The sequence below is a fragment of the Herpailurus yagouaroundi genome, unplaced genomic scaffold, assembly GCF_014898765.1.
Source record: "Herpailurus yagouaroundi ecotype Mexico unplaced genomic scaffold, PumYag 184, whole genome shotgun sequence".
Classification (NCBI taxonomy): domain Eukaryota; kingdom Metazoa; phylum Chordata; class Mammalia; order Carnivora; family Felidae; genus Herpailurus; species Herpailurus yagouaroundi.
Window position 1 is genome coordinate 37448101 of NW_024412415.1, and position 12910 is coordinate 37461010.

At 37.8% G+C, this 12910-nt stretch overlaps 1 protein-coding gene across 8 annotated transcripts in view; it reads left to right on the forward strand.

Annotated features, from left to right (window-relative positions):
• The window catches only part of NEO1 (neogenin 1), a 242602-nt gene that overhangs the window by 99312 nt on the left and 130380 nt on the right, over window positions 1–12910 (forward strand). The gene's annotated exons all lie outside the window — the stretch shown is intronic.

The window sequence follows — 12910 nt, forward strand, 5'->3', positions numbered from 1 at the left end:
CAGGCTCCAGGCTCTGAGCTGTCAGCACAGAGCCCGACGCGGGGCTCGAACTCACAAACCGTGAGATCATGACCTGAGCCGAAGTCGGTCGCTCAACCAACTGAGCCACCCAGGCGCCCCTCATTTATCTTGTTTCAAATAAAAATTTTTAAGGACTTTTCTAGTACTTTCAGGAAAATTTACCATTGTTTGGATATGTAGAGGTATGTATTAGTTCATGATATTCGTTATTACCTGGTCTCAAATTGTATCATATTTGATAAAATACTTCCTGATCTGTGGTTTGGGGTTGTCTCACATTTTTATTAAAGTTTCTCTTGGTACACTGGTGGGTTTTAGAGTAGGAATCACAATAGTCACATTTATACTCCCAGCAGTCATGGAGGACTCAAATTTGTTTTGTTCTCATCCAACATGGGGCTCAAACTCATGACCCCAAAATCAAGAGCCACATGCTCTTCTGACTGAGCCAGTCACGCACCCCTCAAGTTTGTTTTTGATAAGAATTGGAGAACAGATTGCTTGGGATCTTATGCTGACAAAGCACAGAATGTTTATGTTCTCTGTTGCTATTTTGTGGGTGGATTCGTAATCTCTGAAAATCAAAAGAGCAATCCTTAGACTATAACTATTACAGTTATTTACATAACTTTTGCCTCAGTTGAGCTCAGCCATTGTTCTTGGCTAGGTGGAAGGTTGGCCATGACCAGTTGTAGAATGACCAGTTTATTTCTTTACCTCTATGTGGGTGGGATCATGCAAGTAGAATATTAGTGAACTCCATCTTATTTGGCCCCTGTGCCTCCCTTAGTAGATGTATTCTCTTTTTGTTTTTACCATTAATCAGATTCTTGGCCTAACACTCTCTTCCATTTCCTACCTGTGCCTCAGTTTCCTCTACTGTGAAGTACCTTGTCGTTAACCTCACATTGTGAGGCATGGTGTTCACCATACATGTCAGTTCCATTTGTCCATGTGGTTATTTTCTCCTTTTTAACTTTTATTCATTGTATGGAATCAAGTTAGGACTCTTCCTGTTAACTTAATTAACTATATTTTTTTAGTTATAATACATACATCTTACAGTTTGTACCAAGTTCCATCTTATTATCTGTGCCTATAGAAAGTACCTTTTAAATGAGTACATTCTAGAAAACTGAGAAAAGGATAAGAGTGAGGAAACCTAGGTGTTAAAAATTGTCACAGACCTTCTGTAATCAAAACAGCATGGTATTGGCCCAAAAGAAGTCAACCAAAAGGAATAAAATCTAGCTGTTACAAGTGAATACAGAACTTAAAAATATTATCAAAGTGGGAATTCAGTTCAGAGGGAAAATCTTTTATTTACTAAAGCGTATTGGTATAATAGATTTTCAAGTAGGAGACTATAAAATCGGATCTGTACTTCAGACCAAAGGTCAGAATGTGAAAAAGTGAAGATTATATGGGTTAGTGTTTATATTATCTCTGCTGGAAAAGACCATCTCAGGAAAAACAGAAAATAGGATGTCAAGCAAAAACTGACACATTTTGACAATGTACACATTTTTAAAGAAGTTATGTAGAAGAGCCCCTGTAAGTAAAGGCTAAATGCAAATGGTAAACTAGGAGAAAATAGTGTAACACATAACTGAGAAAGGGTCAGAATTCTGAAAATGCAGTTTTCAGAAAATGATTTTATTTTTAAATTTTTTTAATGTTTAAATGTTTGTTTACTTTTGAGAGAGTGTGCGAGCAAGAGCAAGGGAGGGGCAGAGAGAGAGGAGACCGAATTCCAAGCAGACTCCACACTGTCAGCACAGAGCTCAGTGTGGGGCTTGAACCCACGAACCATGAGATCATGACTTGAGCTGAAACCAAGAGTTGGTCGCTTAACCGACTGAGTCACCCAGGTGCCCCTGGAAAATGATTAAAAAAAAGAAAGAAAGAAAGAACCTAAGGAAAATTGGTAAAGAATATGAACAGGCAGTTCACAAAGAGGAGTTTATCAGCCTATTGCATTTCTTCATCAGCAGATAGGAAAAATTAAAAGATACCATTTTCCCCAAGGATTATATTGGCAGAAATTGAAAAGATTTTGACCTCCACAGCATGTGGTGTGGTGTTCAGAGTTAAAAATTATTACTGAAAGCGTCTCAACAGTACAGAATACTGTTGTACAGTAATACGAGCATTACCTCCTTGGTACTAGATAATTGTATTCCTCAATGAGATTTAAGATTGAATTAGCTTTTGATACCCTTACTATAGGGAACAACCAAATTCATTTATTAACCACGCCTTATCAATTGTCCACCAGCTCTTTCTCTTCCTCCCCAGCCTCACTTGGAGAGGATGTATAAGGTTGTATGTCAGGTCACTTCACTTCTTGCCTACTATTGATAAAACATCCTGTATGCTAACTTCTCTTTTTCTACCATAGTTTCAGATTGGCTTGAGGCTAATAGTTGTCCTAATGCCTGACTCACAGAATCTTTGAGCGTAAGAAAATGCTGGTGGTTTTATGCCACTACGTTTTGGGCTATGCAGCATTAGTAACTTGGGAAAGTTCATTATTATTTTTTAAAAGGCTAGAATCAAAGGAAAAGTATATCAGAGATAACCCAGAACTAAAAATTTTGACCAAACCAAGTGTGGTGGTAGAATAACATATACCATTTGATGGAGAATTATTGGAAAAGATTAACCAAGAATTGAAAATAAGCATGATAAATACATTTCAGAAGATTAGAAAGATACTAGCAGTATATTTGACATTGATAGGATACTGCAACAAACAAATGAGTAATTTTTTTTGTTTTTTTTTTTTGTGTTTGTGTTTTGTTTTTGTTTTTTAAAGATTTTGTTTTTAAGCAACCTCTATACCCATTGTGGGGCTCGAACTCACAACCCTGAAGTCAAGAGTCGTATACTCTACTGACTGAGCCAGCCAGGTGCCCCTAAACTGTTTTTTTTTAATAAGTGCCTGTGAAACAGTTACTAAAATGCGCCACATATTGAGCATAGAATAAATCTTAACAAATTTTAGAGACTTGAAAGTCTATAGATTTGACTACTGTAGAATTAAGTTTGGAACTAATTACAAAGTAACTTTAAAAAATGGTAACTTGAAGATCTGCTAGTGTTTGGGCCTTAAGTGAATCACTTTGAAATAATCCATGAGTCAAGAAAGAAATGATGAAAATAGAAAACAGTTTGATGAAACCGTGGAGGTGTGACCTATCAAAACTTATGGGATGCGTACAAGACATTTATAACCAAGTACAGGTATTAGAAGAGAAGAAAGACTGAAAAATCAGTGACTTAAATATCCACCTCAAAAAGCTAAAAAAAAAAAAAAAAAAAAAAATAGAAAACTAAACCCAAAGGAAATAGAAGGAGGGAAGTAATGGCAAGAGCAAAATTAATAATATAGGAAAAACCATTCAAAATGGAGAGTTTCAACAAAGTCAAAAGTTGGTTCCTTGTAAAGCATAAAAACACCGATAGACACCTGACAAGACTTAAATACAGGTCTTGACAAAGGTCTTTATTTAGACCAAGAGTGTGCAAAACTACAGCTTACAAACCAGATCTGCCCAACTGCTTGTTTTTGTATAATAATAGCTAAAAATAGTTTATACAGTTTTAAATGGTTGAAACAGGATATTTAGTGATATATGAACATTTTATGAAATATGATTTTATTGTCCATAAATAAAGTTTTGTTTGGTATACAGTCACATTCATTTGCATACTGACTATGGCTGTTTTTAATGGATTTGAGTAGTTGCGACACAGACCACATCACCCACAGATTCTAAAATACTATCTGGTCCTTTTCAGAAAAAGTTTAAACTCTCGATGTATACTCTGTAAACTCTTACAGATCAACAAGGTAAACAGGTAAACAAAGACAGATAAACCAGTAAAAAATCAGCAAAAGACTTGAATGGCTACCTCACAGATCTTCAGGTGGTTATTAAACATTTGCAAAAGTGGTTTATTATCATTAGTTTTCTGATATATGCAAATAAAAGCTACAGTGAGATACTACTGTACTCCAGAGCGGTTAAAATTAAAGAGATTAACAACAGGAGGTGTTGATAAGGATGAAGAACACGCTGATGTAGTGTTATTAGGACTATGCATTGATGTAATCATTTTAGAATACTGTTTGACAGAATCTACTGAAATTGCACACGAACATATTTTACGATATGATGGTGGTATTCCTAGGAGTATACTTAACAGAAATGTATAAATATATGCATCAAAAAAACACATGATAATGTTCTCATCAGCTTTATTCACAGTAAATAAAAACTGGGAATAATTACAACATCCATCAACAGTAGAAAAGATAAGTAGTATTTTTAATCCTACAGTGGCATATTATCATTGACAGACCACTGCTACATTCAGCAACATGGATAAATCTCACAAATACCATTGAAAGAAGGAAACAAGGCACAAAAGAACACATACTGTATGATTCCATTTATTTTTTATTTATTTTTTTACATTTATTCATTTTTGAGAGACAGAGACAGAGCACAAGCGGGGGAGGGGCAGAGAGAGAGGGAGACACAGAATCCGAAGCAGGCGCCAGGCTCCGAGCTGTCAGCACAGAGCCCGATGCAGGGCTCAAACTCACAAACTGTGAGATCATGACCTGAGCCAAAGTTGGATGCTGAGCCACCCAGGCGCCCCATTTTTACAGAGTTCAAAAATAGGCAAAACTAATCAGAAATTAGGGTAATGATTACTTTTGGACAAGGTAGTGACTGAATATGGGACAACAGGACCTCTGGTGTGTTCTGTTTCTTAATCTGGATGGTAATTAAAATAATTGAACATGTACTGTTAATGTGTGTCACATGAGGTTTTCTCTTTTTTATTGTTTACAGATAAGAAGTCATTATGTACAGAAAAAGTTTGGAAAATTTTATTTTAAACTTTGTCCCATAACTGAAAGTATTTTCTTTTTCAAATGGGGTAACCAGTTTATGAGAAAGAGTTGGAGATTATATACATAAATATTTATATAGTTGTTTCTATATATGGTCATACCTATCTGACTTCTGTTATTTTTTAAGAAGTTATAGCCGCAGGAAATGCCATAGTGAGTGTTAATGCAGAAAAAGGTTATAAGTTCATTATTCATCTGTTAAAAATTTCAAGTGTATTTTTTTTATCATTAACTCTTGGGATTTCTACACATGCTGTGACGTGAATTAGCCCATCGTGTATTTCCTGTCATCTCAGATTGCGGATAACACCCATTGGTCATGAGTTGTTGTTTTTTTTTTTTTAAGAGGAATTTTTCCTTTTCTCTTACAACATTCATAACAGTCTGTGATACGCTTCTCCACTCCCTCCCCCATGCACAAAAGAAGAAAATTTTCCATTTGTATCCTTGTGAGATAAATTGATAAATTCTAAATTGGCCACCTCCTTGACTTTGTCAATACTCATAATAAATGTGTCACTGAAGTTTAAATTCTATCTTTCTCTGAAGTCAGAGTCTAATGTCATTCTACATTTACCCTTCTACTCTGCCTGCTCTCTATCCACATCAAGACATTGATCTCTCCTTTTCTGCCAGTCTGCTGCTTGATTTCATTTCCCTTTAGTTCATAATGAGTTACAATATTCTGCTCTCATTTATTAGAACTCTCAGTTCTCTTGGCTTAGGATAAAATAAACTCCTTGTGGCATATTTATAAAACATTACCAGACCTGGGGCACTTGAGTGGCTCATTCAGTTGAGCGTGCGACTCTTGATTTCAGCTCAGGTCATGATCCCAGGGTCACGGGATCGAGCCCGCACCAGGCTCTGCATTGGGTGTGGAGCCTGCTTGGGATTCTCTCTCTCCCTCTCCCCAAGTCTTTCTGTCTGTCTGTCTGTCCCTCTCTCTAAAAAAGAAGGGAAAAAAACAACCAGACCCTTCATATAAAGTCAACTTTTTCTTTTTTTTTTTTTAATGTTTATTTATATTAGAGAGCATGTGCATGCATGCACAGGTGAGGGAGGGGCAGAGAGAGATGGAGATAGAATCTGAAGGGGCTCTAGGCTCTGAGCTGCCATCGCAGTGTTCAGGTTGGGGCTTGAACTCACGAGCCATGAGATCATGACTTGAGCCAAAGTCTGATGCTTAACAGACTGAGCTCCCCAGGCGCCCCTAAAGTCAACTTTTTCATTGTTAACTGAGAGACACCAGAGAGTAGTTAAGAGCAGTCTTTGGACCCAGCATGCTTGGATTCCAGTCTTATTTCTTTCGCTTACAGAAATGAGAACACGGGCAAGTTATGTAACTTACCTTTGTCTTAGTTTCTTTTATCAGTTCAGTAAGTGGTTGCAAGGAATTGATTAAATAAACTTCTGGCATTCTTCCACCTGAACCTGGGATGGAAATAGAGGTCATCTTTACCAAACTGCATATTGTTTCCTGAACATACTATATTTGCTAGCTCTATTCCCCTGTAGCCTCACACCCTCAGCTAAAATTTTCTGATAGTCCTTTAAGATTAGTTCTAATCTTAACCTTGCTGTCTTTTCGCAACCATTCTCTTACCCTCAGGTAATTATTATGTCTCTCTCAGTAGTTCTCTTTTACCACTGTTTCTTATTGATTTGCTTGTATGCCTTTTCCCACTACTGTTAGACTGGGGTCCTTACCAAACAGGGACTGGTCTTAATAATGATTTATCATATGGATTATCAGTAAATAATTGTATGAATGAATGAAACTTTGCATTGAAATTCTGAAATGTGAAAACTAGGATGAGTTCATGTTTGTGGTTACTTTATTACCCATGTTTTCCTTTGTACCTTGTTTTTTATAGACTTGTAGTATAAAAAATTAGGATTAAAAAAAGTCTTCTAAGGACACCTGGGTGGCCTAGTCAGTTGAGCATCTCACTCTTGATCTCTGCTCGGGTTGTAATCTCACAGTCATGAGATTGAGCCCCACCTCCATCTCAGCACTGACAGCATGAAGCCTGCTTGGGAATCTTTCTCTTACTCTCCCTCTGCCTGCTCCTCTGCTCACATGCTTTCATGCTTGCTCTCTCTCTCTCTTTCTCAAAATAAAGAAATAAACCTAAAAAATCTTATAAAAGCTTATCCTGGAGAAAGATGAATCATTGCCCTAATTTATATAATTGAGGCCATAATTGCCACGTTCATATATATAATGTTTATAAACAGTGCTTTATTGTCTTTATTGCCATTCTTGACTTTTTGATTCCTTCCATATGCCAACATAAAACTTGAAAGGACCAAAGCCAATAAAGATGAGCTTTCTTCCAAATGGCTGCTTAAAAACACTTATATTCCTGGGTGGCTCAGTTGGTTAAGTGTCTGACTCTTGATTTTGGCTCAGGTCATGGTCTTGCAGTCTGTGGGTTTGAGCCCACAGTGCTGACAGTGCAGAGCCTGCTTGGGATTCTTTCTCTCTCTGCGCCTCCTCTGCATGCATGCACGGTCTCTCACTCTATCAAAATAAATAAACTTTAAGGGAAAAAAAATCCTTTATATTCCTTATTTGCTGTTGTAGTTCAAGACTGTGTGCATTGAATCCCTTCGTCGTTACTTCCAACCCCATGAGATGCTCCAGTACTTTGTCTTGATAACACTGTATTATCCTGCTTCTCCTTTTATTTGTCCATTCCTCTGCTTTTCTTTTATGGACATCTTTTCTTCACTTCAGTGTGCTCATTAAAATATTAGTGTTCTGCAGGGGCGCCTGGGTGGCGCAGTCGGTTAAGCGTCCGACTTCAGCCAGGTCACGGTCTCGCGCTCCGTGAGTTCGAGCCCCGCGTCAGGCTCTGGGCTGATGGCTCAGAGCCTGGAGCCTGTTTCCGAATCTGTGTCTCCCTCTCTCTCTGCCCCTCCCCCGTTCATGCTCTGTCTCTCTCTGTCCCAAAAATAATAAAACGTTAAAAAAAAAAAAATTAAAAAAAAAAAATATTAGTGTTCTGCAAAGTTTTGTCTTTAACCTACGCCTCTTTGTACTCCTGGCTTCTGGTATAATTGACATCGCAATAACTCCTAAATTCCTATAGCAGACCCCTTGATGATCTTCAGACAATTCCAGTTGATGTCCTTCAACCTTCACATGTCCAAAACTGAACTGAACATTCTTCCTTCAAAATCTTCCTCTGATTTTCTATGTATTAGTGGTGTCACTGCCCACCTCTTCACTTGTGCTTGAAACATCGGAATCATTTTTGATCATTTCAATCTTTTTTATTTCTTCTCACTTCTAATTCATTAGGTTCTTGTTGTCCTTGTCTTTACTCACCTAGTTCAAGTTCAGTTAATCTCTTTCGTAGGCTGTCTTAGTATCCTAACTGGTCTTTCTTGTTCTAACCTGGTTTTCCATCAAATCAGTTTTTTTTTAAATTTTTTTTCCACGTTTTTATTTATTTTTGGGACAGAGAGAGACAGACCATGAACGGGGGAGGGGCAGAGAGAGAGGGAGACACAGAATCGGAAGCAGGCTCCAGGCTCTGAGCCATCAGCCCAGAGCCTGACGCGGGGCTCGAACTCACGGACTGTGAGATCGTGACCTGGCTGAAGTCGGACGCTTAACTGACTGCGCCACCCAGGCGCCCCTCCATCAAATCAGTTTTATCAGAATGGCAGAAATGACCAAAATCCTTCCATTAAAATCTTGGAAAAATAACTGCCACAGATAAAAGTGGAACGTATAAATGAACAAGAATGAAAAGAATGCCTCTGTTGAAAAAAAGGGAAAAAGAAAATAGTCTGTTTAAAAAAACGAGATGAAAATGGAAAATTGACCTGAAAAAGTTCAACTTCACAAATAGTAGAGAATGCAGATTAAAGAACGGGCCTTTCTTGGCCCATAGTGCCATATAAATGCTGCTGAAGCAAGCACTTTTTTTTTTTTTTTAAGAGAGAGAGAGAGAGAGAACACAAGTCAGGGAGAGGGGCAGAGGGGGGTGAGAGAGAGAAAGATAATGAGAGAGAAAGAATCTTAAGCAGGCTTCATGTTCAGTGTGGAGCTCAACATGGGGCTCGATCATGACTTGAGCCTGAAGTCAAGAGTCAGATGCTCAACTGACTGAGCCACTCAGGCACCCCTGTAGAGTTTTAAAATAATAATCTACTCTTGGCAAAATTGTAGTTAAGTGAGGATTCTCATACATTGCTGGTAGTAGTACAAATTGGTGTAATCTTTTTGTTAAGGCAGTTTGTTAATCAAAAGTCTTAAAATTTGCACATCCTTTGGCCCACAATTCTACTTCTAGTAATTTCTTTTAATGAAGTAATCTAGTATGTGTGCAAAGATTTATGCATAGAAATTGCAATGATACATATTTTTTGGAGTGATACATATTTAATGGAGAATTATAAACTACCTAAATGGCCAACAATAGGTGATTGATAAAATAAGTTTTGTCCTATCCATATATCAGAACACTGTGCATCTAACAAAAATCATATTTTATAAGACTATTAAGTGGTAAGATCATATGGTTTGAATATATTAAATAATATTTGTGTCATAGTTACAGTATAAATTGGGTCATACCTTTGACTTTCATTTACAAATTACCACAATTAGCAAGAAGCCTTAAATGTCTTCCTTTTGAGATCTCATATGTAATTTTCAGAATATTGGATGTTTACTTATCTTGATGCGGTCATTTTTCTTCTAAATGCCAAGCAGAGAGAGAACTAGAGTCTGAGTCTGATCAGTTCCAGTATTGCCATTGCTTCTTGTTTTTGTTTTTTTTTTTTTTAATTTTTTAACGTTTATTTATTTTTTGAAAGCAGACACAGAGCACAAGCAGGGGAGGGGCAGAGAGAGAGACACAGAATCCAAAGCAGGCTCCAGGCTCTGAACTGACAGCACAGAGCCCGACGTGAGGCTCGAACCCACGAACTGTGAGGTCGTGACCTGAGCCGAAATCGGCTGCTTAACCCACTAAGCCACCCAGGTGCCCTGTTTCTTCTTCTTCTTTTTTTTTTAACGTTTATTTATTTTTGAGAGAGAGAGAGAGAGAGAAAATGAACGAACAGGGGAGGGGCAGAGAGGGAGAGGTCAGCTGAGCTGTCAGCACAGAGCCTGATGCGGGGCTGGAAGATCATGCATGCAAGATCATGACCTGAGCATAGTGTCTGACGCTTAACCAACTTAGCCACCCAGGCGCCCCTAATATTGCCATTGTTTCTTAAGGTATTATAGCTAGCTAGCTTCTTAGAAACCCCATGTGTTTCTTTTCTTTGTGCTTTTCCTTCTGTGTAGTTTTCCTCTTTTTACCCTCTTGCCTGGCTTTTCTCAGAAATCTCTGAAACTCTTGCTCCCATTTACTCCCTTTGTTTGCGTGGACCCATTTTCTCTTACTTCTTCCATTACATATTCTGATTTTGCATATATACCTTGCATATATCTTTCTCACTTGTTACATTTAAGTTTCTTTTTTTCAGTTTGTGTATGTTTCTTTCTTGCCAGTTCCTTGAAGACAGGTCTGCATCAGTTTCAATTTTTTGATCCATAACACCTAAATATAGTGTCTGACACTACATTTTTAAAAAATGTTTATTTATTTGTTTTGAGAGAGAGAGAGTGAGTGTGTGAGCCAGGGAGAGGGGCAGCGGAGATAGAATGCCAAGCAGGCTCCACACAGCCAGCATGGAGCCTAATATGGGGTTCAATCTCATGACTTGAGGTGAAACCGAGAGTCAGCCTCCCAACCAGCTGAGCCACCCAGGTGCCCCCAACACATTTTTTTTTAACAACAAATGGGTAAGATACTTGGACATTTTTATAATATGCAATCTATATCCAGAATTTTTTTATAATTTCACTTTATAGATGTTCCATTTTTGAAGCCATTGCTGTAAGTCAGAAATTATTTTATAATCTTTATTGGGACCTGAATCTCTTTGAATTGGTTTGCAGTTCTTACATTTTTATCATACCAGTGGTCATGTTAGCTTTCAGGTAAATCCCGTATTTTACAAGCTTGAAATAATTTTCTAATAGTTATGTAAATTTATTCTGAAGTACAACAGCCTCATTTCCATGGTAACTAACCACCTTCAGGAGATAACCTGCAGGTATAATAGAAGAGATGAGGAATATCCACGTGAAATAAAATGAAATATGATGTAAAGTTAGAAGCTAGATTTATGTGGAATACAGATGCATGTTTCAGACCACAAAAATACTACAAAATAGAGGAGCCATTCATATGTCAAAAGATCCTGCCTGTTTTGGTGTTTGTGCATTAGTCAAAGTGCAACATGACAAGAAGAATTTAACTCTGTTGTGCTTTTATGTTACCAAATGACCCTAATTAGGAGGAAGCTTTGTGGGACAAATAAGCAGGAATCGTGGTATACAAATAGATCCCTGGTTTCTATAAGATCACCACGAGATCAGGGACACCTGGGTGGCTCAGTTGGTTAAGCGTCTGACTTTGGCTCAGGTCATGATCTCGCAGTTTGTGAGTTTGAGCCCGCAATGGGCTCCCGCTGGTGGCGTGGAGCCTGCTTGGGATACTCTCTCTCTCCCTCTCTCTCTGCCCCTTCCCCACTTGCACTCTCTCTTTACCTCAAAACAAGTAAGTAAACTTAAAAATAAATAAATAAATACATACATACATACATACATACATACATACATACATACCACTTAAGAGACCAGCATTACCTCATAGAAGGAATATGATATGATGAAAAGAGCTTTGTTTTTGGAGGCATGTCCCTGTTTCCCAGTCTCTGGCCATGTCACCTTGGCAAATTAGTCAGTTACTTGAGCCCCATTTTTATTATTTGTAAAATGGAGATGAGAATGCCTTCTTTTTGGTGATGAAGTAAAGAAGATGCAAATACAGTGCCTGGTGCTTTGTGGGCATTTAGTGAGTTGCCTCCGCTAATGTCCCTGGGGTTTATAGACTCTTTCCTTTCTATCTACATCGTCTTTACTTGATTCTTTCTTTGATTTCTTTTTTGTCTACTTACCTAGATTCTACTTCCTCCATAGATTATTCAAATGGACATCTCAGATGACTTTCTGTTTTGGTTTTGTCCCATTCCACAACCATCAGATACCATTGGCTCCACATTTTGTTATCTGTGAGCCAGGCCGGTGGCACTCCACTCTTAAGCCCAATTTAGCTTCTTAGGCTCTCCTGCTTATCTACCCTGGCAGATTGGACAAAATATTAGTATATGCTTTTTAGTGTTTGTTTAAAGAACATAAGAATTGCAGTATTTGGGCAAAGTCACTTAGCTTACTCTGGGTCTCTTATTCATTAGTTTTAGCTGTCTTTTCTTGAATCTGTTATACATTCAGTCTTTTTGAGTGAATGTATTCCATATAGCATTTACTGTCTTACTAGCTATATTTCTTTTACTTCAAAGGGCGCTATTGAATTTACCAGATTTGCTAAAGAGATCCATGCCAAGAAGAATTTTAGTAGTTTCAGTTGTGTTGGCAATAAGCCTCTCATTAAATATATTGAATCTCCTAAACTTCCCATTCTCTCAATTTTAGTTGTTTTTCTCTTTCTTCATTAAAGACGTAATAGCTGGAATTAGGAACGACAGGAAAAGTGGAACAACTTGATGAATTAAAAAATGCCACCTTCTGCTAAAAATTGAACTCTCAGAAGCTCCAGAATGGTCAATAGAAAGATACCTCCTAGTCAGAAGAATATGTAGGGCAGGTTTCTTCTTCATTGCAGATTTCTTCCATGTTTATCCATTCCCACCCCCTATCATTAAGTGTTTATTGTTGACACTTTCAGGTGAACCCAGTTTATGCACAGGAAAGAAATCTTACCCCAACCAGAATATCTTATCAATACAGCACAGTTATGCTCAGTGTATCTGAAAGCTAACTTCCCTGCAGTGATATAAATTGTGAGAATAACGTGACAGCTTAAA